Source organism: Haliotis asinina, chromosome 14, assembly GCF_037392515.1.
Source record: "Haliotis asinina isolate JCU_RB_2024 chromosome 14, JCU_Hal_asi_v2, whole genome shotgun sequence".
Lineage (NCBI taxonomy): Eukaryota > Metazoa > Mollusca > Gastropoda > Lepetellida > Haliotidae > Haliotis > Haliotis asinina.
The window spans coordinates 3,948,582-3,970,381 of NC_090293.1; the positions used below are offsets into that span (position 1 = coordinate 3,948,582).

The following is a 21,800-nucleotide window of genomic DNA, read 5'->3' on the forward strand; positions in this document are numbered from 1 at the left end:
ACCCCGGGACCAACAGCTGTTAAAAGCATGGCAAATTGCCCCCACTTATCAGATGCCTCCATAGCTCAGTGGTTAGAGCACTGGTCTTGTAAACCAGGGGTCGTGAGTTCGATCCTCACTGGGGGCTAGATGTATTTTGTCGCTGTTTTAAGATTTTGGGGGGTTTTTTTGCAGTTGAGCTAATAAACCCTCTTCATCAGGCACCATGGTGAAGTCTTGTGCAAGCAACTAAGGTAACTCAGTTCTAAGGGTGCCGGTCTCCTAAACCAAGGGTCGGGACATCGATGATCATTTGGGACTATCAAATAGGTTTCTTTCAAAACATGCAATAATTTGGTCCTCATTCGGAAGAAACCTTTGTGCATTTTGAGGCCAACTATTCGTCACATGACTGGAAACAGCTGTGAGTTCACCACAGTGGCATTAGGGACAAATGCATGTGTGAGTTTAACGTGGCCTTTGTTACCCAAGTGCAAGTGCCTTTGAGGGTCTGAAGTCCATACCCAAGCCTTTATAATTAAATGCCTCTACTCGACTCAACTGAAGTTGTACAATTCATATATTTTAAGTGAACAAAATGTATCTTTCGCACTCAATATTTGTCAGAAGACACCCATAAAAACGGTATTGTTTGATTGTGCTGTTGCAATCTATTTGTCTTTTCTACTGCAAGAGATCTTAGTCTAAGAGATAAGAGCGAAAATAGGAATTGATACGTTGCGGTTGATGGCCTACTGCCTTCATAGCTCAGTGGATAGAACACTGGTCTTGTAAAGCAGGCGTCGTGAGTTCGATTCTCACTGGAGGCTCATTTTTTCTACAGATTTCTATCACCGAGGTGTCAGGATGCCATTGTGCTACCCAGACGGTGAACGTCCCCTCACATGCAAATCGGCCGCCAAGCAAACGTTTCAGTTGCATCAACATGAAAGAATTATCAGCTTGAAAGCAAATTCTGGAACTTTGGAGAGGTAAAGAAGAGAATAAGATGAAATACCCGAGTTGCGATTGACCTACTTAATGTTTGTTCAGTTCAATATGCAACATGTGGCAATTTTCCATATCCGAATGTATTTGACTGCTTGAAGAGTAGCTGAGTAGTTTGCAGTGAAAATGTTCAGCTGTTTATCAGCTGCCGCGGTGGCACAATCGGTTAGCGCGCCGTACTTATAGTCAGTACCTTCCCCATGATCAGCATGGGATGAGGAATGCGGAGGTTGTGAGTTCGAGCCTCACCCGGGGCATGCTTCCTTTTCTTTATTTTTCTGACATTTTCTCAAACACTCTCACTCCCATTACACCCATCAGCGTCATGGAAGTAAGTGTGTGACAGATGAAAATACATCTTGTAAATGGCAACTGACACATTTTGAAATATGTGAAGTTTAGAATATCCCACGCCAATGGTGTTTACACAGACAGATCGTAACTGCAATCGACCACCCCGGGACCAACAGCTGTTAAAAGCATGGCAAATTGCCCCCACTTATCAGATGCCTCCATAGCTCAGTGGTTAGAGCACTGGTCTTGTAAACCAGGGGTCGTGAGTTCGATCCTCACTGGGGGCTAGATGTATTTTGTCGCTGTTTTAAGATTTTGGGGGGTTTTTTTGCAGTTGAGCTAATAAACCCTCTTCATCAGGCACCATGGTGAAGTCTTGTGCAAGCAACTAAGGTAACTCAGTTCTAAGGGTGCCGGTCTCCTAAACCAAGGGTCGGGACATCGATGATCATTTGGGACTATCAAATAGGTTTCTTTCAAAACATGCAATAATTTGGTCCTCATTCGGAAGAAACCTTTGTGCATTTTGAGGCCAACTATTCGTCACATGACTGGAAACAGCTGTGAGTTCACCACAGTGGCATTAGGGACAAATGCATGTGTGAGTTTAACGTGGCCTTTGTTACCCAAGTGCAAGTGCCTTTGAGGGTCTGAAGTCCATACCCAAGCCTTTATAATTAAATGCCTCTACTCGACTCAACTGAAGTTGTACAATTCATATATTTTAAGTGAACAAAATGTATCTTTCGCACTCAATATTTGTCAGAAGACACCCATAAAAACGGTATTGTTTGATTGTGCTGTTGCAATCTATTTGTCTTTTCTACTGCAAGAGATCTTAGTCTAAGAGATAAGAGCGAAAATAGGAATTGATACGTTGCGGTTGATGGCCTACTGCCTTCATAGCTCAGTGGATAGAACACTGGTCTTGTAAAGCAGGCGTCGTGAGTTCGATTCTCACTGGAGGCTCATTTTTTCTACAGATTTCTATCACCGAGGTGTCAGGATGCCATTGTGCTACCCAGACGGTGAACGTCCCCTCACATGCAAATCGGCCGCCAAGCAAACGTTTCAGTTGCATCAACATGAAAGAATTATCAGCTTGAAAGCAAATTCTGGAACTTTGGAGAGGTAAAGAAGAGAATAAGATGAAATACCCGAGTTGCGATTGACCTACTTAATGTTTGTTCAGTTCAATATGCAACATGTGGCAATTTTCCATATCCGAATGTATTTGACTGCTTGAAGAGTAGCTGAGTAGTTTGCAGTGAAAATGTTCAGCTGTTTATCAGCTGCCCCGGTGGCACAATCGGTTAGCGCGCCGTACTTATAGTCAGTACCTTCCCCATGATCAGCATGGGATGAGGAATGCGGAGGTTGTGAGTTCGAGCCTCACCCGGGGCATGCTTCCTTTTCTTTATTTTTCTGACATTTTCTCAAACACTCTCACTCCCATTACACCCATCAGCGTCATGGAAGTAAGTGTGTGACAGATGAAAATACATCTTGTAAATGGCAACTGACACATTTTGAAATATGTGAAGTTTAGAATATCCCACGCCAATGGTGTTTACACAGACAGATCGTAACTGCAATCGACCACCCCGGGACCAACAGCTGTTAAAAGCATGGCAAATTGCCCCCACTTATCAGATGCCTCCATAGCTCAGTGGTTAGAGCACTGGTCTTGTAAACCAGGGGTCGTGAGTTCGATCCTCACTGGGGGCTAGATGTATTTTGTCGCTGTTTTAAGATTTTGGGGGGTTTTTTTGCAGTTGAGCTAATAAACCCTCTTCATCAGGCACCATGGTGAAGTCTTGTGCAAGCAACTAAGGTAACTCAGTTCTAAGGGTGCCGGTCTCCTAAACCAAGGGTCGGGACATCGATGATCATTTGGGACTATCAAATAGGTTTCTTTCAAAACATGCAATAATTTGGTCCTCATTCGGAAGAAACCTTTGTGCATTTTGAGGCCAACTATTCGTCACATGACTGGAAACAGCTGTGAGTTCACCACAGTGGCATTAGGGACAAATGCATGTGTGAGTTTAACGTGGCCTTTGTTACCCAAGTGCAAGTGCCTTTGAGGGTCTGAAGTCCATACCCAAGCCTTTATAATTAAATGCCTCTACTCGACTCAACTGAAGTTGTACAATTCATATATTTTAAGTGAACAAAATGTATCTTTCGCACTCAATATTTGTCAGAAGACACCCATAAAAACGGTATTGTTTGATTGTGCTGTTGCAATCTATTTGTCTTTTCTACTGCAAGAGATCTTAGTCTAAGAGATAAGAGCGAAAATAGGAATTGATACGTTGCGGTTGATGGCCTACTGCCTTCATAGCTCAGTGGATAGAACACTGGTCTTGTAAAGCAGGCGTCGTGAGTTCGATTCTCACTGGAGGCTCATTTTTTCTACAGATTTCTATCACCGAGGTGTCAGGATGCCATTGTGCTACCCAGACGGTGAACGTCCCCTCACATGCAAATCGGCCGCCAAGCAAACGTTTCAGTTGCATCAACATGAAAGAATTATCAGCTTGAAAGCAAATTCTGGAACTTTGGAGAGGTAAAGAAGAGAATAAGATGAAATACCCGAGTTGCGATTGACCTACTTAATGTTTGTTCAGTTCAATATGCAACATGTGGCAATTTTCCATATCCGAATGTATTTGACTGCTTGAAGAGTAGCTGAGTAGTTTGCAGTGAAAATGTTCAGCTGTTTATCAGCTGCCCCGGTGGCACAATCGGTTAGCGCGCCGTACTTATAGTCAGTACCTTCCCCATGATCAGCATGGGATGAGGAATGCGGAGGTTGTGAGTTCGAGCCTCACCCGGGGCATGCTTCCTTTTCTTTATTTTTCTGACATTTTCTCAAACACTCTCACTCCCATTACACCCATCAGCGTCATGGAAGTAAGTGTGTGACAGATGAAAATACATCTTGTAAATGGCAACTGACACATTTTGAAATATGTGAAGTTTAGAATATCCCACGCCAATGGTGTTTACACAGACAGATCGTAACTGCAATCGACCACCCCGGGACCAACAGCTGTTAAAAGCATGGCAAATTGCCCCCACTTATCAGATGCCTCCATAGCTCAGTGGTTAGAGCACTGGTCTTGTAAACCAGGGGTCGTGAGTTCGATCCTCACTGGGGGCTAGATGTATTTTGTCGCTGTTTTAAGATTTTGGGGGTTTTTTTTGCAGTTGAGCTAATAAACCCTCTTCATCAGGCACCATGGTGAAGTCTTGTGCAAGCAACTAAGGTAACTCAGTTCTAAGGGTGCCGGTCTCCTAAACCAAGGGTCGGGACATCGATGATCATTTGGGACTATCAAATAGGTTTCTTTCAAAACATGCAATAATTTGGTCCTCATTCGGAAGAAACCTTTGTGCATTTTGAGGCCAACTATTCGTCACATGACTGGAAACAGCTGTGAGTTCACCACAGTGGCATTAGGGACAAATGCATGTGTGAGTTTAACGTGGCCTTTGTTACCCAAGTGCAAGTGCCTTTGAGGGTCTGAAGTCCATACCCAAGCCTTTATAATTAAATGCCTCTACTCGACTCAACTGAAGTTGTACAATTCATATATTTTAAGTGAACAAAATGTATCTTTCGCACTCAATATTTGTCAGAAGACACCCATAAAAACGGTATTGTTTGATTGTGCTGTTGCAATCTATTTGTCTTTTCTACTGCAAGAGATCTTAGTCTAAGAGATAAGAGCGAAAATAGGAATTGATACGTTGCGGTTGATGGCCTACTGCCTTCATAGCTCAGTGGATAGAACACTGGTCTTGTAAAGCAGGCGTCGTGAGTTCGATTCTCACTGGAGGCTCATTTTTTCTACAGATTTCTATCACCGAGGTGTCAGGATGCCATTGTGCTACCCAGACGGTGAACGTCCCCTCACATGCAAATCGGCGGCCAAGCAAACGTTTCAGTTGCATCAACATGAAAGAATTATCAGCTTGAAAGCAAATTCTGGAACTTTGGAGAGGTAAAGAAGAGAATAAGATGAAATACCCGAGTTGCGATTGACCTACTTAATGTTTGTTCAGTTCAATATGCAACATGTGGCAATTTTCCATATCCGAATGTATTTGACTGCTTGAAGAGTAGCTGAGTAGTTTGCAGTGAAAATGTTCAGCTGTTTATCAGCTGCCCCGGTGGCACAATCGGTTAGCGCGCCGTACTTATAGTCAGTACCTTCCCCATGATCAGCATGGGATGAGGAATGCGGAGGTTGTGAGTTCGAGCCTCACCCGGGGCATGCTTCCTTTTCTTTATTTTTCTGACATTTTCTCAAACACTCTCACTCCCATTACACCCATCAGCGTCATGGAAGTAAGTGTGTGACAGATGAAAATACATCTTGTAAATGGCAACTGACACATTTTGAAATATGTGAAGTTTAGAATATCCCACGCCAATGGTGTTTACACAGACAGATCGTAACTGCAATCGACCACCCCGGGACCAACAGCTGTTAAAAGCATGGCAAATTGCCCCCACTTATCAGATGCCTCCATAGCTCAGTGGTTAGAGCACTGGTCTTGTAAACCAGGGGTCGTGAGTTCGATCCTCACTGGGGGCTAGATGTATTTTGTCGCTGTTTTAAGATTTTGGGGGGTTTTTTTGCAGTTGAGCTAATAAACCCTCTTCATCAGGCACCATGGTGAAGTCTTGTGCAAGCAACTAAGGTAACTCAGTTCTAAGGGTGCCGGTCTCCTAAACCAAGGGTCGGGACATCGATGATCATTTGGGACTATCAAATAGGTTTCTTTCAAAACATGCAATAATTTGGTCCTCATTCGGAAGAAACCTTTGTGCATTTTGAGGCCAACTATTCGTCACATGACTGGAAACAGCTGTGAGTTCACCACAGTGGCATTAGGGACAAATGCATGTGTGAGTTTAACGTGGCCTTTGTTACCCAAGTGCAAGTGCCTTTGAGGGTCTGAAGTCCATACCCAAGCCTTTATAATTAAATGCCTCTACTCGACTCAACTGAAGTTGTACAATTCATATATTTTAAGTGAACAAAATGTATCTTTCGCACTCAATATTTGTCAGAAGACACCCATAAAAACGGTATTGTTTGATTGTGCTGTTGCAATCTATTTGTCTTTTCTACTGCAAGAGATCTTAGTCTAAGAGATAAGAGCGAAAATAGGAATTGATACGTTGCGGTTGATGGCCTACTGCCTTCATAGCTCAGTGGATAGAACACTGGTCTTGTAAAGCAGGCGTCGTGAGTTCGATTCTCACTGGAGGCTCATTTTTTCTACAGATTTCTATCACCGAGGTGTCAGGATGCCATTGTGCTACCCAGACGGTGAACGTCCCCTCACATGCAAATCGGCCGCCAAGCAAACGTTTCAGTTGCATCAACATGAAAGAATTATCAGCTTGAAAGCAAATTCTGGAACTTTGGAGAGGTAAAGAAGAGAATAAGATGAAATACCCGAGTTGCGATTGACCTACTTAATGTTTGTTCAGTTCAATATGCAACATGTGGCAATTTTCCATATCCGAATGTATTTGACTGCTTGAAGAGTAGCTGAGTAGTTTGCAGTGAAAATGTTCAGCTGTTTATCAGCTGCCCCGGTGGCACAATCGGTTAGCGCGCCGTACTTATAGTCAGTACCTTCCCCATGATCAGCATGGGATGAGGAATGCGGAGGTTGTGAGTTCGAGCCTCACCCGGGGCATGCTTCCTTTTCTTTATTTTTCTGACATTTTCTCAAACACTCTCACTCCCATTACACCCATCAGCGTCATGGAAGTAAGTGTGTGACAGATGAAAATACATCTTGTAAATGGCAACTGACACATTTTGAAATATGTGAAGTTTAGAATATCCCACGCCAATGGTGTTTACACAGACAGATCGTAACTGCAATCGACCACCCCGGGACCAACAGCTGTTAAAAGCATGGCAAATTGCCCCCACTTATCAGATGCCTCCATAGCTCAGTGGTTAGAACACTGGTCTTGTAAACCAGGGGTCGTGAGTTCGATCCTCACTGGGGGCTAGATGTATTTTGTCGCTGTTTTAAGATTTTGGGGGTTTTTTTTGCAGTTGAGCTAATAAACCCTCTTCATCAGGCACCATGGTGAAGTCTTGTGCAAGCAACTAAGGTAACTCAGTTCTAAGGGTGCCGGTCTCCTAAACCAAGGGTCGGGACATCGATGATCATTTGGGACTATCAAATAGGTTTCTTTCAAAACATGCAATAATTTGGTCCTCATTCGGAAGAAACCTTTGTGCATTTTGAGGCCAACTATTCGTCACATGACTGGAAACAGCTGTGAGTTCACCACAGTGGCATTAGGGACAAATGCATGTGTGAGTTTAACGTGGCCTTTGTTACCCAAGTGCAAGTGCCTTTGAGGGTCTGAAGTCCATACCCAAGCCTTTATAATTAAATGCCTCTACTCGACTCAACTGAAGTTGTACAATTCATATATTTTATGTGAACAAAATGTATCTTTCGCACTCAATATTTGTCAGAAGACACCCATAAAAACGGTATTGTTTGATTGTGCTGTTGCAATCTATTTGTCTTTTCTACTGCAAGAGATCTTAGTCTAAGAGATAAGAGCGAAAATAGGAATTGATACGTTGCGGTTGATGGCCTACTGCCTTCATAGCTCAGTGGATAGAACACTGGTCTTGTAAAGCAGGCGTCGTGAGTTCGATTCTCACTGGAGGCTCATTTTTTCTACAGATTTCTATCACCGAGGTGTCAGGATGCCATTGTGCTACCCAGACGGTGAACGTCCCCTCACATGCAAATCGGCCGCCAAGCAAACGTTTCAGTTGCATCAACATGAAAGAATTATCAGCTTGAAAGCAAATTCTGGAACTTTGGAGAGGTAAAGAAGAGAATAAGATGAAATACCCGAGTTGCGATTGACCTACTTAATGTTTGTTCAGTTCAATATGCAACATGTGGCAATTTTCCATATCCGAATGTATTTGACTGCTTGAAGAGTAGCTGAGTAGTTTGCAGTGAAAATGTTCAGCTGTTTATCAGCTGCCCCGGTGGCACAATCGGTTAGCGCGCCGTACTTATAGTCAGTACCTTCCCCATGATCAGCATGGGATGAGGAATGCGGAGGTTGTGAGTTCGAGCCTCACCCGGGGCATGCTTCCTTTTCTTTATTTTTCTGACATTTTCTCAAACACTCTCACTCCCATTACACCCATCAGCGTCATGGAAGTAAGTGTGTGACAGATGAAAATACATCTTGTAAATGGCAACTGACACATTTTGAAATATGTGAAGTTTAGAATATCCCACGCCAATGGTGTTTACACAGACAGATCGTAACTGCAATCGACCACCCCGGGACCAACAGCTGTTAAAAGCATGGCAAATTGCCCCCACTTATCAGATGCCTCCATAGCTCAGTGGTTAGAGCACTGGTCTTGTAAGCCAGGGGTCGTGAGTTCGATCCTCACTGGGGGCTAGATGTATTTTGTCGCTGTTTTAAGATTTTGGGGTTTTTTTTGCAGTTGAGCTAATAAACCCTCTTCATCAGGCACCATGGTGAAGTCTTGTGCAAGCAACTAAGGTAACTCAGTTCTAAGGGTGCCGGTCTCCTAAACCAAGGGTCGGGACATCGATGATCATTTGGGACTATCAAATAGGTTTCTTTCAAAACATGCAATAATTTGGTCCTCATTCGGAAGAAACCTTTGTGCATTTTGAGGCCAACTATTCGTCACATGACTGGAAACAGCTGTGAGTTCACCACAGTGGCATTAGGGACAAATGCATGTGTGAGTTTAACGTGGCCTTTGTTACCCAAGTGCAAGTGCCTTTGAGGGTCTGAAGTCCATACCCAAGCCTTTATAATTAAATGCCTCTACTCGACTCAACTGAAGTTGTACAATTCATATATTTTAAGTGAACAAAATGTATCTTTCGCACTCAATATTTGTCAGAAGACACCCATAAAAACGGTATTGTTTGATTGTGCTGTTGCAATCTATTTGTCTTTTCTACTGCAAGAGATCTTAGTCTAAGAGATAAGAGCGAAAATAGGAATTGATACGTTGCGGTTGATGGCCTACTGCCTTCATAGCTCAGTGGATAGAACACTGGTCTTGTAAAGCAGGCGTCGTGAGTTCGATTCTCACTGGAGGCTCATTTTTTCTACAGATTTCTATCACCGAGGTGTCAGGATGCCATTGTGCTACCCAGACGGTGAACGTCCCCTCACATGCAAATCGGCCGCCAAGCAAACGTTTCAGTTGCATCAACATGAAAGAATTATCAGCTTGAAAGCAAATTCTGGAACTTTGGAGAGGTAAAGAAGAGAATAAGATGAAATACCCGAGTTGCGATTGACCTACTTAATGTTTGTTCAGTTCAATATGCAACATGTGGCAATTTTCCATATCCGAATGTATTTGACTGCTTGAAGAGTAGCTGAGTAGTTTGCAGTGAAAATGTTCAGCTGTTTATCAGCTGCCCCGGTGGCACAATCGGTTAGCGCGCCGTACTTATAGTCAGTACCTTCCCCATGATCAGCATGGGATGAGGAATGCGGAGGTTGTGAGTTCGAGCCTCACCCGGGGCATGCTTCCTTTTCTTTATTTTTCTGACATTTTCTCAAACACTCTCACTCCCATTACACCCATCAGCGTCATGGAAGTAAGTGTGTGACAGATGAAAATACATCTTGTAAATGGCAACTGACACATTTTGAAATATGTGAAGTTTAGAATATCCCACGCCAATGGTGTTTACACAGACAGATCGTAACTGCAATCGACCACCCCGGGACCAACAGCTGTTAAAAGCATGGCAAATTGCCCCCACTTATCAGATGCCTCCATAGCTCAGTGGTTAGAGAACTGGTCTTGTAAACCAGGGGTCGTGAGTTCGATCCTCACTGGGGGCTAGATGTATTTTGTCGCTGTTTTAAGATTTTGGGGTTTTTTTTTGCAGTTGAGCTAATAAACCCTCTTCATCAGGCACCATGGTGAAGTCTTGTGCAAGCAACTAAGGTAACTCAGTTCTAAGGGTGCCGGTCTCCTAAACCAAGGGTCGGGACATCGATGATCATTTGGGACTATCAAATAGGTTTCTTTCAAAACATGCAATAATTTGGTCCTCATTCGGAAGAAACCTTTGTGCATTTTGAGGCCAACTATTCGTCACATGACTGGAAACAGCTGTGAGTTCACCACAGTGGCATTAGGGACAAATGCATGTGTGAGTTTAACGTGGCCTTTGTTACCCAAGTGCAAGTGCCTTTGAGGGTCTGAAGTCCATACCCAAGCCTTTATAATTAAATGCCTCTACTCGACTCAACTGAAGTTGTACAATTCATATATTTTATGTGAACAAAATGTATCTTTCGCACTCAATATTTGTCAGAAGACACCCATAAAAACGGTATTGTTTGATTGTGCTGTTGCAATCTATTTGTCTTTTCTACTGCAAGAGATCTTAGTCTAAGAGATAAGAGCGAAAATAGGAATTGATACGTTGCGGTTGATGGCCTACTGCCTTCATAGCTCAGTGGATAGAACACTGGTCTTGTAAAGCAGGCGTCGTGAGTTCGATTCTCACTGGAGGCTCATTTTTTCTACAGATTTCTATCACCGAGGTGTCAGGATGCCATTGTGCTACCCAGACGGTGAACGTCCCCTCACATGCAAATCGGCCGCCAAGCAAACGTTTCAGTTGCATCAACATGAAAGAATTATCAGCTTGAAAGCAAATTCTGGAACTTTGGAGAGGTAAAGAAGAGAATAAGATGAAATACCCGAGTTGCGATTGACCTACTTAATGTTTGTTCAGTTCAATATGCAACATGTGGCAATTTTCCATATCCGAATGTATTTGACTGCTTGAAGAGTAGCTGAGTAGCTTGCAGTGAAAATGTTCAGCTGTTTATCAGCTGCCCCGGTGGCACAATCGGTTAGCGCGCCGTACTTATAGTCAGTACCTTCCCCATGATCAGCATGGGATGAGGAATGCGGAGGTTGTGAGTTCGAGCCTCACCCGGGGCATGCTTCCTTTTCTTTATTTTTCTGACATTTTCTCAAACACTCTCACTCCCATTACACCCATCAGCGTCATGGAAGTAAGTGTGTGACAGATGAAAATACATCTTGTAAATGGCAACTGACACATTTTGAAATATGTGAAGTTTAGAATATCCCACGCCAATGGTGTTTACACAGACAGATCGTAACTGCAATCGACCACCCCGGGACCAACAGCTGTTAAAAGCATGGCAAATTGCCCCCACTTATCAGATGCCTCCATAGCTCAGTGGTTAGAGCACTGGTCTTGTAAGCCAGGGGTCGTGAGTTCGATCCTCACTGGGGGCTAGATGTATTTTGTCGCTGTTTTAAGATTTTGGGGGTTTTTTTTGCAGTTGAGCTAATAAACCCTCTTCATCAGGCACCATGGTGAAGTCTTGTGCAAGCAACTAAGGTAACTCAGTTCTAAGGGTGCCGGTCTCCTAAACCAAGGGTCGGGACATCGATGATCATTTGGGACTATCAAATAGGTTTCTTTCAAAACATGCAATAATTTGGTCCTCATTCGGAAGAAACCTTTGTGCATTTTGAGGCCAACTATTCGTCACATGACTGGAAACAGCTGTGAGTTCACCACAGTGGCATTAGGGACAAATGCATGTGTGAGTTTAACGTGGCCTTTGTTACCCAAGTGCAAGTGCCTTTGAGGGTCTGAAGTCCATACCCAAGCCTTTATAATTAAATGCCTCTACTCGACTCAACTGAAGTTGTACAATTCATATATTTTAAGTGAACAAAATGTATCTTTCGCACTCAATATTTGTCAGAAGACACCCATAAAAACGGTATTGTTTGATTGTGCTGTTGCAATCTATTTGTCTTTTCTACTGCAAGAGATCTTAGTCTAAGAGATAAGAGCGAAAATAGGAATTGATACGTTGCGGTTGATGGCCTACTGCCTTCATAGCTCAGTGGATAGAACACTGGTCTTGTAAAGCAGGCGTCGTGAGTTCGATTCTCACTGGAGGCTCATTTTTTCTACAGATTTCTATCACCGAGGTGTCAGGATGCCATTGTGCTACCCAGACGGTGAACGTCCCCTCACATGCAAATCGGCCGCCAAGCAAACGTTTCAGTTGCATCAACATGAAAGAATTATCAGCTTGAAAGCAAATTCTGGAACTTTGGAGAGGTAAAGAAGAGAATAAGATGAAATACCCGAGTTGCGATTGACCTACTTAATGTTTGTTCAGTTCAATATGCAACATGTGGCAATTTTCCATATCCGAATGTATTTGACTGCTTGAAGAGTAGCTGAGTAGCTTGCAGTGAAAATGTTCAGCTGTTTATCAGCTGCCCCGGTGGCACAATCGGTTAGCGCGCCGTACTTATAGTCAGTACCTTCCCCATGATCAGCATGGGATGAGGAATGCGGAGGTTGTGAGTTCGAGCCTCACCCGGGGCATGCTTCCTTTTCTTTATTTTTCTGACATTTTCTCAAACACTCTCACTCCCATTACACCCATCAGCGTCATGGAAGTAAGTGTGTGACAGATGAAAATACATCTTGTAAATGGCAACTGACACATTTTGAAATATGTGAAGTTTAGAATATCCCACGCCAATGGTGTTTACACAGACAGATCGTAACTGCAATCGACCACCCCGGGACCAACAGCTGTTAAAAGCATGGCAAATTGCCCCCACTTATCAGATGCCTCCATAGCTCAGTGGTTAGAGCACTGGTCTTGTAAGCCAGGGGTCGTGAGTTCGATCCTCACTGGGGGCTAGATGTATTTTGTCGCTGTTTTAAGATTTTGGGGGTTTTTTTTGCAGTTGAGCTAATAAACCCTCTTCATCAGGCACCATGGTGAAGTCTTGTGCAAGCAACTAAGGTAACTCAGTTCTAAGGGTGCCGGTCTCCTAAACCAAGGGTCGGGACATCGATGATCATTTGGGACTATCAAATAGGTTTCTTTCAAAACATGCAATAATTTGGTCCTCATTCGGAAGAAACCTTTGTGCATTTTGAGGCCAACTATTCGTCACATGACTGGAAACAGCTGTGAGTTCACCACAGTGGCATTAGGGACAAATGCATGTGTGAGTTTAACGTGGCCTTTGTTACCCAAGTGCAAGTGCCTTTGAGGGTCTGAAGTCCATACCCAAGCCTTTATAATTAAATGCCTCTACTCGACTCAACTGAAGTTGTACAATTCATATATTTTAAGTGAACAAAATGTATCTTTCGCACTCAATATTTGTCAGAAGACACCCATAAAAACGGTATTGTTTGATTGTGCTGTTGCAATCTATTTGTCTTTTCTACTGCAAGAGATCTTAGTCTAAGAGATAAGAGCGAAAATAGGAATTGATACGTTGCGGTTGATGGCCTACTGCCTTCATAGCTCAGTGGATAGAACACTGGTCTTGTAAAGCAGGCGTCGTGAGTTCGATTCTCACTGGAGGCTCATTTTTTCTACAGATTTCTATCACCGAGGTGTCAGGATGCCATTGTGCTACCCAGACGGTGAACGTCCCCTCACATGCAAATCGGCCGCCAAGCAAACGTTTCAGTTGCATCAACATGAAAGAATTATCAGCTTGAAAGCAAATTCTGGAACTTTGGAGAGGTAAAGAAGAGAATAAGATGAAATACCCGAGTTGCGATTGACCTACTTAATGTTTGTTCAGTTCAATATGCAACATGTGGCAATTTTCCATATCCGAATGTATTTGACTGCTTGAAGAGTAGCTGAGTAGTTTGCAGTGAAAATGTTCAGCTGTTTATCAGCTGCCCCGGTGGCACAATCGGTTAGCGCGCCGTACTTATAGTCAGTACCTTCCCCATGATCAGCATGGGATGAGGAATGCGGAGGTTGTGAGTTCGAGCCTCACCCGGGGCATGCTTCCTTTTCTTTATTTTTCTGACATTTTCTCAAACACTCTCACTCCCATTACACCCATCAGCGTCATGGAAGTAAGTGTGTGACAGATGAAAATACATCTTGTAAATGGCAACTGACACATTTTGAAATATGTGAAGTTTAGAATATCCCACGCCAATGGTGTTTACACAGACAGATCGTAACTGCAATCGACCACCCCGGGACCAACAGCTGTTAAAAGCATGGCAAATTGCCCCCACTTATCAGATGCCTCCATAGCTCAGTGGTTAGAGCACTGGTCTTGTAAACCAGGGGTCGTGAGTTCGATCCTCACTGGGGGCTAGATGTATTTTGTCGCTGTTTTAAGATTTTGGGGTTTTTTTTTTGCAGTTGAGCTAATAAACCCTCTTCATCAGGCACCATGGTGAAGTCTTGTGCAAGCAACTAAGGTAACTCAGTTCTAAGGGTGCCGGTCTCCTAAACCAAGGGTCGGGACATCGATGATCATTTGGGACTATCAAATAGGTTTCTTTCAAAACATGCAATAATTTGGTCCTCATTCGGAAGAAACCTTTGTGCATTTTGAGGCCAACTATTCGTCACATGACTGGAAACAGCTGTGAGTTCACCACAGTGGCATTAGGGACAAATGCATGTGTGAGTTTAACGTGGCCTTTGTTACCCAAGTGCAAGTGCCTTTGAGGGTCTGAAGTCCATACCCAAGCCTTTATAATTAAATGCCTCTACTCGACTCAACTGAAGTTGTACAATTCATATATTTTAAGTGAACAAAATGTATCTTTCGCACTCAATATTTGTCAGAAGACACCCATAAAAACGGTATTGTTTGATTGTGCTGTTGCAATCTATTTGTCTTTTCTACTGCAAGAGATCTTAGTCTAAGAGATAAGAGCGAAAATAGGAATTGATACGTTGCGGTTGATGGCCTACTGCCTTCATAGCTCAGTGGATAGAACACTGGTCTTGTAAAGCAGGCGTCGTGAGTTCGATTCTCACTGGAGGCTCATTTTTTCTACAGATTTCTATCACCGAGGTGTCAGGATGCCATTGTGCTACCCAGACGGTGAACGTCCCCTCACATGCAAATCGGCCGCCAAGCAAACGTTTCAGTTGCATCAACATGAAAGAATTATCAGCTTGAAAGCAAATTCTGGAACTTTGGAGAGGTAAAGAAGAGAATAAGATGAAATACCCGAGTTGCGATTGACCTACTTAATGTTTGTTCAGTTCAATATGCAACATGTGGCAATTTTCCATATCCGAATGTATTTGACTGCTTGAAGAGTAGCTGAGTAGTTTGCAGTGAAAATGTTCAGCTGTTTATCAGCTGCCCCGGTGGCACAATCGGTTAGCGCGCCGTACTTATAGTCAGTACCTTCCCCATGATCAGCATGGGATGAGGAATGCGGAGGTTGTGAGTTCGAGCCTCACCCGGGGCATGCTTCCTTTTCTTTATTTTTCTGACATTTTCTCAAACACTCTCACTCCCATTACACCCATCAGCGTCATGGAAGTAAGTGTGTGACAGATGAAAATACATCTTGTAAATGGCAACTGACACATTTTGAAATATGTGAAGTTTAGAATATCCCACGCCAATGGTGTTTACACAGACAGATCGTAACTGCAATCGACCACCCCGGGACCAACAGCTGTTAAAAGCATGGCAAATTGCCCCCACTTATCAGATGCCTCCATAGCTCAGTGGTTAGAGCACTGGTCTTGTAAGCCAGGGGTCGTGAGTTCGATCCTCACTGGGGGCTAGATGTATTTTGTCGCTGTTTTAAGATTTTGGGGTTTTTTTTTGCAGTTGAGCTAATAAACCCTCTTCATCAGGCACCATGGTGAAGTCTTGTGCAAGCAACTAAGGTAACTCAGTTCTAAGGGTGCCGGTCTCCTAAACCAAGGGTCGGGACATCGATGATCATTTGGGACTATCAAATAGGTTTCTTTCAAAACATGCAATAATTTGGTCCTCATTCGGAAGAAACCTTTGTGCATTTTGAGGCCAACTATTCGTCACATGACTGGAAACAGCTGTGAGTTCACCACAGTGGCATTAGGGACAAATGCATGTGTGAGTTTAACGTGGCCTTTGTTACCCAAGTGCAAGTGCCTTTGAGGGTCTGAAGTCCATACCCAAGCCTTTATAATTAAATGCCTCTACTCGACTCAACTGAAGTTGTACAATTCATATATTTTAAGTGAACAAAATGTATCTTTCGCACTCAATATTTGTCAGAAGACACCCATAAAAACGGTATTGTTTGATTGTGCTGTTGCAATCTATTTGTCTTTTCTACTGCAAGAGATCTTAGTCTAAGAGATAAGAGCGAAAATAGGAATTGATACGTTGCGGTTGATGGCCTACTGCCTTCATAGCTCAGTGGATAGAACACTGGTCTTGTAAAGCAGGCGTCGTGAGTTCGATTCTCACTGGAGGCTCATTTTTTCTACAGATTTCTATCACCGAGGTGTCAGGATGCCATTGTGCTACCCAGACGGTGAACGTCCCCTCACATGCAAATCGGCCGCCAAGCAAACGTTTCAGTTGCATCAACATGAAAGAATTATCAGCTTGAAAGCAAATTCTGGAACTTTGGAGAGGTAAAGAAGAGAATAAGATGAAATACCCGAGTTGCGATTGACCTACTTAATGTTTGTTCAGTTCAATATGCAACATGTGGCAATTTTACATATCCGAATGTATTTGACTGCTTGAAGAGTAGCTGAGTAGTTTGCAGTGAAAATGTTCAGCTGTTTATCAGCTGCCCCGGTGGCACAATCGGTTAGCGCGCCGTACTTATAGTCAGTACCTTCCCCATGATCAGCATGGGATGAGGAATGCGGAGGTTGTGAGTTCGAGCCTCACCCGGGGCATGCTTCCTTTTCTTTATTTTTCTGACATTTTCTCAAACACTCTCACTCCCATTACACCCATCAGCGTCATGGAAGTAAGTGTGTGACAGATGAAAATACATCTTGTAAATGGCAACTGACACATTTTGAAATATGTGAAGTTTAGAATATCCCACGCCAATGGTGTTTACACAGACAGATCGTAACTGCAATCGACCACCCCGGGACCAACAGCTGTTAAAAGCATGGCAAATTGCCCCCACTTATCAGATGCCTCCATAGCTCAGTGGTTAGAGCACTGGTCTTGTAAGCCAGGGGTCGTGAGTTCGATCCTCACTGGGGGCTAGATGTATTTTGTCGCTGTTTTAAGATTTTGGGGGTTTTTTTTGCAGTTGAGCTAATAAACCCTCTTCATCAGGCACCATGGTGAAGTCTTGTGCAAGCAACTAAGGTAACTCAGTTCTAAGGGTGCCGGTCTCCTAAACCAAGGGTCGGGACATCGATGATCATTTGGGACTATCAAATAGGTTTCTTTCAAAACATGCAATAATTTGGTCCTCATTCGGAAGAAACCTTTGTGCATTTTGAGGCCAACTATTCGTCACATGACTGGAAACAGCTGTGAGTTCACCACAGTGGCATTAGGGACAAATGCATGTGTGAGTTTAACGTGGCCTTTGTTACCCAAGTGCAAGTGCCTTTGAGGGTCTGAAGTCCATACCCAAGCCTTTATAATTAAATGCCTCTACTCGACTCAACTGAAGTTGTACAATTCATATATTTTAAGTGAACAAAATGTATCTTTCGCACTCAATATTTGTCAGAAGACACCCATAAAAACGGTATTGTTTGATTGTGCTGTTGCAATCTATTTGTCTTTTCTACTGCAAGAGATCTTAGTCTAAGAGATAAGAGCGAAAATAGGAATTGATACGTTGCGGTTGATGGCCTACTGCCTTCATAGCTCAGTGGATAGAACACTGGTCTTGTAAAGCAGGCGTCGTGAGTTCGATTCTCACTGGAGGCTCATTTTTTCTACAGATTTCTATCACCGAGGTGTCAGGATGCCATTGTGCTACCCAGACGGTGAACGTCCCCTCACATGCAAATCGGCCGCCAAGCAAACGTTTCAGTTGCATCAACATGAAAGAATTATCAGCTTGAAAGCAAATTCTGGAACTTTGGAGAGGTAAAGAAGAGAATAAGATGAAATACCCGAGTTGCGATTGACCTACTTAATGTTTGTTCAGTTCAATATGCAACATGTGGCAATTTTACATATCCGAATGTATTTGACTGCTTGAAGAGTAGCTGAGTAGTTTGCAGTGAAAATGTTCAGCTGTTTATCAGCTGCCCCGGTGGCACAATCGGTTAGCGCGCCGTACTTATAGTCAGTACCTTCCCCATGATCAGCATGGGATGAGGAATGCGGAGGTTGTGAGTTCGAGCCTCACCCGGGGCATGCTTCCTTTTCTTTATTTTTCTGACATTTTCTCAAACACTCTCACTCCCATTACACCCATCAGCGTCATGGAAGTAAGTGTGTGACAGATGAAAATACATCTTGTAAATGGCAACTGACACATTTTGAAATATGTGAAGTTTAGAATATCCCACGCCAATGGTGTTTACACAGACAGATCGTAACTGCAATCGACCACCCCGGGACCAACAGCTGTTAAAAGCATGGCAAATTGCCCCCACTTATCAGATGCCTCCATAGCTCAGTGGTTAGAGCACTGGTCTTGTAAACCAGGGGTCGTGAGTTCGATCCTCACTGGGGGCTAGATGTATTTTGTCGCTGTTTTAAGATTTTGGGGGTTTTTTTTGCAGTTGAGCTAATAAACCCTCTTCATCAGGCACCATGGTGAAGTCTTGTGCAAGCAACTAAGGTAACTCAGTTCTAAGGGTGCCGGTCTCCTAAACCAAGGGTCGGGACATCGATGATCATTTGGGACTATCAAATAGGTTTCTTTCAAAACATGCAATAATTTGGTCCTCATTCGGAAGAAACCTTTGTGCATTTTGAGGCCAACTATTCGTCACATGACTGGAAACAGCTGTGAGTTCACCACAGTGGCATTAGGGACAAATGCATGTGTGAGTTTAACGTGGCCTTTGTTACCCAAGTGCAAGTGCCTTTGAGGGTCTGAAGTCCATACCCAAGCCTTTATAATTAAATGCCTCTACTCGACTCAACTGAAGTTGTACAATTCATATATTTTAAGTGAACAAAATGTATCTTTCGCACTCAATATTTGTCAGAAGACACCCATAAAAACGGTATTGTTTGATTGTGCTGTTGCAATCTATTTGTCTTTTCTACTGCAAGAGATCTTAGTCTAAGAGATAAGAGCGAAAATAGGAATTGATACGTTGCGGTTGATGGCCTACTGCCTTCATAGCTCAGTGGATAGAACACTGGTCTTGTAAAGCAGGCGTCGTGAGTTCGATTCTCACTGGAGGCTCATTTTTTCTACAGATTTCTATCACCGAGGTGTCAGGATGCCATTGTGCTACCCAGACGGTGAACGTCCCCTCACATGCAAATCGGCCGCCAAGCAAACGTTTCAGTTGCATCAACATGAAAGAATTATCAGCTTGAAAGCAAATTCTGGAACTTTGGAGAGGTAAAGAAGAGAATAAGATGAAATACCCGAGTTGCGATTGACCTACTTAATGTTTGTTCAGTTCAATATGCAACATGTGGCAATTTTCCATATCCGAATGTATTTGACTGCTTGAAGAGTAGCTGAGTAGTTTGCAGTGAAAATGTTCAGCTGTTTATCAGCTGCCCCGGTGGCACAATCGGTTAGCGCGCCGTACTTATAGTCAGTACCTTCCCCATGATCAGCATGGGATGAGGAATGCGGAGGTTGTGAGTTCGAGCCTCACCCGGGGCATGCTTCCTTTTCTTTATTTTTCTGACATTTTCTCAAACACTCTCACTCCCATTACACCCATCAGCGTCATGGAAGTAAGTGTGTGACAGATGAAAATACATCTTGTAAATGGCAACTGACACATTTTGAAATATGTGAAGTTTAGAATATCCCACGCCAATGGTGTTTACACAGACAGATCGTAACTGCAATCGACCACCCCGGGACCAACAGCTGTTAAAAGCATGGCAAATTGCCCCCACTTATCAGATGCCTCCATAGCTCAGTGGTTAGAGCACTGGTCTTGTAAGCCAGGGGTCGTGAGTTCGATCCTCACTGGGGGCTAGATGTATTTTGTCGCTGTTTTAAGATTTTGGGGTTTTTTTTTGCAGTTGAGCTAATAAACCCTCTTCATCAGGCACCATGGTGAAGTCTTGTGCAAGCAACTAAGGTAACTCAGTTCTAAGGGTGCCGGTCTCCTAAACTAAGGGTCGGGACATCGATGATCATTTGGGACTATCAAATAGGTTTCTTTCAAAACATGCAATAATTTGGTCCTCATTCGGAAGAAACCTTTGTGCATTTTGAGGCCAACTATTCGTCACATGACTGGAAACAGCTGTGAGTTCACCACAGTGGCATTAGGGACAAATGCATGTGTGAGTTTAACGTGGCCTTTGTTACCCAAGTGCAAGTGCCTTTGAGGGTCTGAAGTCCATACCCAAGCCTTTATAATTAAATGCCTCTACTCGACTCAACTGAAGTTGTACAATTCATATATTTTAAGTGAACAAAATGTATCTTTCGCACTCAATATTTGTCAGAAGACACCCATAAAAACGGTATTGTTTGATTGTGCTGTTGCAATCTATTTGTCTTTTCTACTGCAAGAGATCTTAGTCTAAGAGATAAGAGCGAAAATAGGAATTGATACGTTGCGGTTGATGGCCTACTGCCTTCATAGCTCAGTGGATAGAACACTGGTCTTGTAAAGCAGGCGTCGTGAGTTCGATTCTCACTGGAGGCTCATTTTTTCTACAGATTTCTATCACCGAGGTGTCAGGATGCCATTGTGCTACCCAGACGGTGAACGTCCCCTCACATGCAAATCGGCCGCCAAGCAAACGTTTCAGTTGCATCAACATGAAAGAATTATCAGCTTGAAAGCAAATTCTGGAACTTTGGAGAGGTAAAGAAGAGAATAAGATGAAATACCCGAGTTGCGATTGACCTACTTAATGTTTGTTCAGTTCAATATGCAACATGTGGCAATTTTCCATATCCGAATGTATTTGACTGCTTGAAGAGTAGCTGAGTAGTTTGCAGTGAAAATGTTCAGCTGTTTATCAGCTGCCCCGGTGGCACAATCGGTTAGCGCGCCGTACTTATAGTCAGTACCTTCCCCATGATCAGCATGGGATGAGGAATGCGGAGGTTGTGAGTTCGAGCCTCACCCGGGGCATGCTTCCTTTTCTTTATTTTTCTGACATTTTCTCAAACACTCTCACTCCCATTACACCCATCAGCGTCATGGAAGTAAGTGTGTGACAGATGAAAATACATCTTGTAAATGGCAACTGACACATTTTGAAATATGTGAAGTTTAGAATATCCCACGCCAATGGTGTTTACACAGACAGATCGTAACTGCAATCGACCACCCCGGGACCAACAGCTGTTAAAAGCATGGCAAATTGCCCCCACTTATCAGATGCCTCCATAGCTCAGTGGTTAGAGCACTGGTCTTGTAAACCAGGGGTCGTGAGTTCGATCCTCACTGGGGGCTAGATGTATTTTGTCGCTGTTTTAAGATTTTGGGTTTTTTTTTTGCAGTTGAGCTAATA

General features: G+C 43.3%; 46 non-coding genes across 46 annotated transcripts; all 46 read left to right on the forward strand.

The window, feature by feature from the left end:
* Positions 1-54: 54 nt before the first annotated feature.
* Positions 55-127, forward strand: Trnat-ugu (transfer RNA threonine (anticodon UGU)). The gene has a single exon. It is a non-coding gene; the product is annotated as a tRNA-Thr (tRNA).
* Positions 128-736: 609 nt separating this feature from the next.
* Positions 737-809, forward strand: Trnat-ugu (transfer RNA threonine (anticodon UGU)). The gene has a single exon. It is a non-coding gene; the product is annotated as a tRNA-Thr (tRNA).
* Positions 810-1,134: 325 nt separating this feature from the next.
* Trnai-uau (transfer RNA isoleucine (anticodon UAU)) lies at positions 1,135-1,244 on the forward strand. The gene is made up of 2 exons: positions 1,135-1,172; positions 1,209-1,244. It is a non-coding gene; the product is annotated as a tRNA-Ile (tRNA).
* Positions 1,245-1,495: 251 nt separating this feature from the next.
* On the forward strand, positions 1,496-1,568 carry Trnat-ugu (transfer RNA threonine (anticodon UGU)). The gene has a single exon. It is a non-coding gene; the product is annotated as a tRNA-Thr (tRNA).
* Positions 1,569-2,177: 609 nt separating this feature from the next.
* Trnat-ugu (transfer RNA threonine (anticodon UGU)) lies at positions 2,178-2,250 on the forward strand. Its single transcript has one exon. It is a non-coding gene; the product is annotated as a tRNA-Thr (tRNA).
* A 325-nt stretch (positions 2,251-2,575) lies between these two features.
* Trnai-uau (transfer RNA isoleucine (anticodon UAU)) lies at positions 2,576-2,685 on the forward strand. The gene is made up of 2 exons: positions 2,576-2,613; positions 2,650-2,685. It is a non-coding gene; the product is annotated as a tRNA-Ile (tRNA).
* A 251-nt stretch (positions 2,686-2,936) lies between these two features.
* Positions 2,937-3,009, forward strand: Trnat-ugu (transfer RNA threonine (anticodon UGU)). The gene has a single exon. It is a non-coding gene; the product is annotated as a tRNA-Thr (tRNA).
* Positions 3,010-3,618: 609 nt separating this feature from the next.
* Trnat-ugu (transfer RNA threonine (anticodon UGU)) lies at positions 3,619-3,691 on the forward strand. Its single transcript has one exon. It is a non-coding gene; the product is annotated as a tRNA-Thr (tRNA).
* Positions 3,692-4,016: 325 nt separating this feature from the next.
* On the forward strand, positions 4,017-4,126 carry Trnai-uau (transfer RNA isoleucine (anticodon UAU)). Its single transcript has 2 exons — positions 4,017-4,054; positions 4,091-4,126. It is a non-coding gene; the product is annotated as a tRNA-Ile (tRNA).
* Positions 4,127-4,377: 251 nt separating this feature from the next.
* Trnat-ugu (transfer RNA threonine (anticodon UGU)) lies at positions 4,378-4,450 on the forward strand. Its single transcript has one exon. It is a non-coding gene; the product is annotated as a tRNA-Thr (tRNA).
* A 609-nt stretch (positions 4,451-5,059) lies between these two features.
* Positions 5,060-5,132, forward strand: Trnat-ugu (transfer RNA threonine (anticodon UGU)). Its single transcript has one exon. It is a non-coding gene; the product is annotated as a tRNA-Thr (tRNA).
* A 325-nt stretch (positions 5,133-5,457) lies between these two features.
* Positions 5,458-5,567, forward strand: Trnai-uau (transfer RNA isoleucine (anticodon UAU)). The gene is made up of 2 exons: positions 5,458-5,495; positions 5,532-5,567. It is a non-coding gene; the product is annotated as a tRNA-Ile (tRNA).
* A 251-nt stretch (positions 5,568-5,818) lies between these two features.
* On the forward strand, positions 5,819-5,891 carry Trnat-ugu (transfer RNA threonine (anticodon UGU)). Its single transcript has one exon. It is a non-coding gene; the product is annotated as a tRNA-Thr (tRNA).
* Positions 5,892-6,500: 609 nt separating this feature from the next.
* Positions 6,501-6,573, forward strand: Trnat-ugu (transfer RNA threonine (anticodon UGU)). Its single transcript has one exon. It is a non-coding gene; the product is annotated as a tRNA-Thr (tRNA).
* Positions 6,574-6,898: 325 nt separating this feature from the next.
* Positions 6,899-7,008, forward strand: Trnai-uau (transfer RNA isoleucine (anticodon UAU)). Its single transcript has 2 exons — positions 6,899-6,936; positions 6,973-7,008. It is a non-coding gene; the product is annotated as a tRNA-Ile (tRNA).
* Positions 7,009-7,259: 251 nt separating this feature from the next.
* Positions 7,260-7,332, forward strand: Trnat-ugu (transfer RNA threonine (anticodon UGU)). The gene has a single exon. It is a non-coding gene; the product is annotated as a tRNA-Thr (tRNA).
* Positions 7,333-7,941: 609 nt separating this feature from the next.
* On the forward strand, positions 7,942-8,014 carry Trnat-ugu (transfer RNA threonine (anticodon UGU)). Its single transcript has one exon. It is a non-coding gene; the product is annotated as a tRNA-Thr (tRNA).
* A 325-nt stretch (positions 8,015-8,339) lies between these two features.
* On the forward strand, positions 8,340-8,449 carry Trnai-uau (transfer RNA isoleucine (anticodon UAU)). The gene is made up of 2 exons: positions 8,340-8,377; positions 8,414-8,449. It is a non-coding gene; the product is annotated as a tRNA-Ile (tRNA).
* Positions 8,450-8,700: 251 nt separating this feature from the next.
* On the forward strand, positions 8,701-8,773 carry Trnat-ugu (transfer RNA threonine (anticodon UGU)). The gene has a single exon. It is a non-coding gene; the product is annotated as a tRNA-Thr (tRNA).
* A 608-nt stretch (positions 8,774-9,381) lies between these two features.
* Trnat-ugu (transfer RNA threonine (anticodon UGU)) lies at positions 9,382-9,454 on the forward strand. Its single transcript has one exon. It is a non-coding gene; the product is annotated as a tRNA-Thr (tRNA).
* Positions 9,455-9,779: 325 nt separating this feature from the next.
* On the forward strand, positions 9,780-9,889 carry Trnai-uau (transfer RNA isoleucine (anticodon UAU)). The gene is made up of 2 exons: positions 9,780-9,817; positions 9,854-9,889. It is a non-coding gene; the product is annotated as a tRNA-Ile (tRNA).
* Positions 9,890-10,140: 251 nt separating this feature from the next.
* Positions 10,141-10,213, forward strand: Trnat-ugu (transfer RNA threonine (anticodon UGU)). Its single transcript has one exon. It is a non-coding gene; the product is annotated as a tRNA-Thr (tRNA).
* A 609-nt stretch (positions 10,214-10,822) lies between these two features.
* Positions 10,823-10,895, forward strand: Trnat-ugu (transfer RNA threonine (anticodon UGU)). Its single transcript has one exon. It is a non-coding gene; the product is annotated as a tRNA-Thr (tRNA).
* Positions 10,896-11,220: 325 nt separating this feature from the next.
* Trnai-uau (transfer RNA isoleucine (anticodon UAU)) lies at positions 11,221-11,330 on the forward strand. The gene is made up of 2 exons: positions 11,221-11,258; positions 11,295-11,330. It is a non-coding gene; the product is annotated as a tRNA-Ile (tRNA).
* Positions 11,331-11,581: 251 nt separating this feature from the next.
* Trnat-ugu (transfer RNA threonine (anticodon UGU)) lies at positions 11,582-11,654 on the forward strand. The gene has a single exon. It is a non-coding gene; the product is annotated as a tRNA-Thr (tRNA).
* A 609-nt stretch (positions 11,655-12,263) lies between these two features.
* On the forward strand, positions 12,264-12,336 carry Trnat-ugu (transfer RNA threonine (anticodon UGU)). Its single transcript has one exon. It is a non-coding gene; the product is annotated as a tRNA-Thr (tRNA).
* A 325-nt stretch (positions 12,337-12,661) lies between these two features.
* Trnai-uau (transfer RNA isoleucine (anticodon UAU)) lies at positions 12,662-12,771 on the forward strand. Its single transcript has 2 exons — positions 12,662-12,699; positions 12,736-12,771. It is a non-coding gene; the product is annotated as a tRNA-Ile (tRNA).
* Positions 12,772-13,022: 251 nt separating this feature from the next.
* Positions 13,023-13,095, forward strand: Trnat-ugu (transfer RNA threonine (anticodon UGU)). The gene has a single exon. It is a non-coding gene; the product is annotated as a tRNA-Thr (tRNA).
* A 609-nt stretch (positions 13,096-13,704) lies between these two features.
* On the forward strand, positions 13,705-13,777 carry Trnat-ugu (transfer RNA threonine (anticodon UGU)). The gene has a single exon. It is a non-coding gene; the product is annotated as a tRNA-Thr (tRNA).
* Positions 13,778-14,102: 325 nt separating this feature from the next.
* On the forward strand, positions 14,103-14,212 carry Trnai-uau (transfer RNA isoleucine (anticodon UAU)). Its single transcript has 2 exons — positions 14,103-14,140; positions 14,177-14,212. It is a non-coding gene; the product is annotated as a tRNA-Ile (tRNA).
* Positions 14,213-14,463: 251 nt separating this feature from the next.
* Positions 14,464-14,536, forward strand: Trnat-ugu (transfer RNA threonine (anticodon UGU)). Its single transcript has one exon. It is a non-coding gene; the product is annotated as a tRNA-Thr (tRNA).
* Positions 14,537-15,146: 610 nt separating this feature from the next.
* Positions 15,147-15,219, forward strand: Trnat-ugu (transfer RNA threonine (anticodon UGU)). The gene has a single exon. It is a non-coding gene; the product is annotated as a tRNA-Thr (tRNA).
* Positions 15,220-15,544: 325 nt separating this feature from the next.
* On the forward strand, positions 15,545-15,654 carry Trnai-uau (transfer RNA isoleucine (anticodon UAU)). Its single transcript has 2 exons — positions 15,545-15,582; positions 15,619-15,654. It is a non-coding gene; the product is annotated as a tRNA-Ile (tRNA).
* A 251-nt stretch (positions 15,655-15,905) lies between these two features.
* Positions 15,906-15,978, forward strand: Trnat-ugu (transfer RNA threonine (anticodon UGU)). Its single transcript has one exon. It is a non-coding gene; the product is annotated as a tRNA-Thr (tRNA).
* A 609-nt stretch (positions 15,979-16,587) lies between these two features.
* On the forward strand, positions 16,588-16,660 carry Trnat-ugu (transfer RNA threonine (anticodon UGU)). The gene has a single exon. It is a non-coding gene; the product is annotated as a tRNA-Thr (tRNA).
* Positions 16,661-16,985: 325 nt separating this feature from the next.
* Positions 16,986-17,095, forward strand: Trnai-uau (transfer RNA isoleucine (anticodon UAU)). The gene is made up of 2 exons: positions 16,986-17,023; positions 17,060-17,095. It is a non-coding gene; the product is annotated as a tRNA-Ile (tRNA).
* Positions 17,096-17,346: 251 nt separating this feature from the next.
* On the forward strand, positions 17,347-17,419 carry Trnat-ugu (transfer RNA threonine (anticodon UGU)). The gene has a single exon. It is a non-coding gene; the product is annotated as a tRNA-Thr (tRNA).
* Positions 17,420-18,028: 609 nt separating this feature from the next.
* Positions 18,029-18,101, forward strand: Trnat-ugu (transfer RNA threonine (anticodon UGU)). The gene has a single exon. It is a non-coding gene; the product is annotated as a tRNA-Thr (tRNA).
* Positions 18,102-18,426: 325 nt separating this feature from the next.
* On the forward strand, positions 18,427-18,536 carry Trnai-uau (transfer RNA isoleucine (anticodon UAU)). Its single transcript has 2 exons — positions 18,427-18,464; positions 18,501-18,536. It is a non-coding gene; the product is annotated as a tRNA-Ile (tRNA).
* Positions 18,537-18,787: 251 nt separating this feature from the next.
* Trnat-ugu (transfer RNA threonine (anticodon UGU)) lies at positions 18,788-18,860 on the forward strand. Its single transcript has one exon. It is a non-coding gene; the product is annotated as a tRNA-Thr (tRNA).
* Positions 18,861-19,469: 609 nt separating this feature from the next.
* On the forward strand, positions 19,470-19,542 carry Trnat-ugu (transfer RNA threonine (anticodon UGU)). The gene has a single exon. It is a non-coding gene; the product is annotated as a tRNA-Thr (tRNA).
* A 325-nt stretch (positions 19,543-19,867) lies between these two features.
* On the forward strand, positions 19,868-19,977 carry Trnai-uau (transfer RNA isoleucine (anticodon UAU)). The gene is made up of 2 exons: positions 19,868-19,905; positions 19,942-19,977. It is a non-coding gene; the product is annotated as a tRNA-Ile (tRNA).
* Positions 19,978-20,228: 251 nt separating this feature from the next.
* Trnat-ugu (transfer RNA threonine (anticodon UGU)) lies at positions 20,229-20,301 on the forward strand. Its single transcript has one exon. It is a non-coding gene; the product is annotated as a tRNA-Thr (tRNA).
* A 609-nt stretch (positions 20,302-20,910) lies between these two features.
* On the forward strand, positions 20,911-20,983 carry Trnat-ugu (transfer RNA threonine (anticodon UGU)). Its single transcript has one exon. It is a non-coding gene; the product is annotated as a tRNA-Thr (tRNA).
* A 325-nt stretch (positions 20,984-21,308) lies between these two features.
* On the forward strand, positions 21,309-21,418 carry Trnai-uau (transfer RNA isoleucine (anticodon UAU)). Its single transcript has 2 exons — positions 21,309-21,346; positions 21,383-21,418. It is a non-coding gene; the product is annotated as a tRNA-Ile (tRNA).
* A 251-nt stretch (positions 21,419-21,669) lies between these two features.
* On the forward strand, positions 21,670-21,742 carry Trnat-ugu (transfer RNA threonine (anticodon UGU)). The gene has a single exon. It is a non-coding gene; the product is annotated as a tRNA-Thr (tRNA).
* The last annotated feature ends 58 nt before the right edge of the window (positions 21,743-21,800 follow it).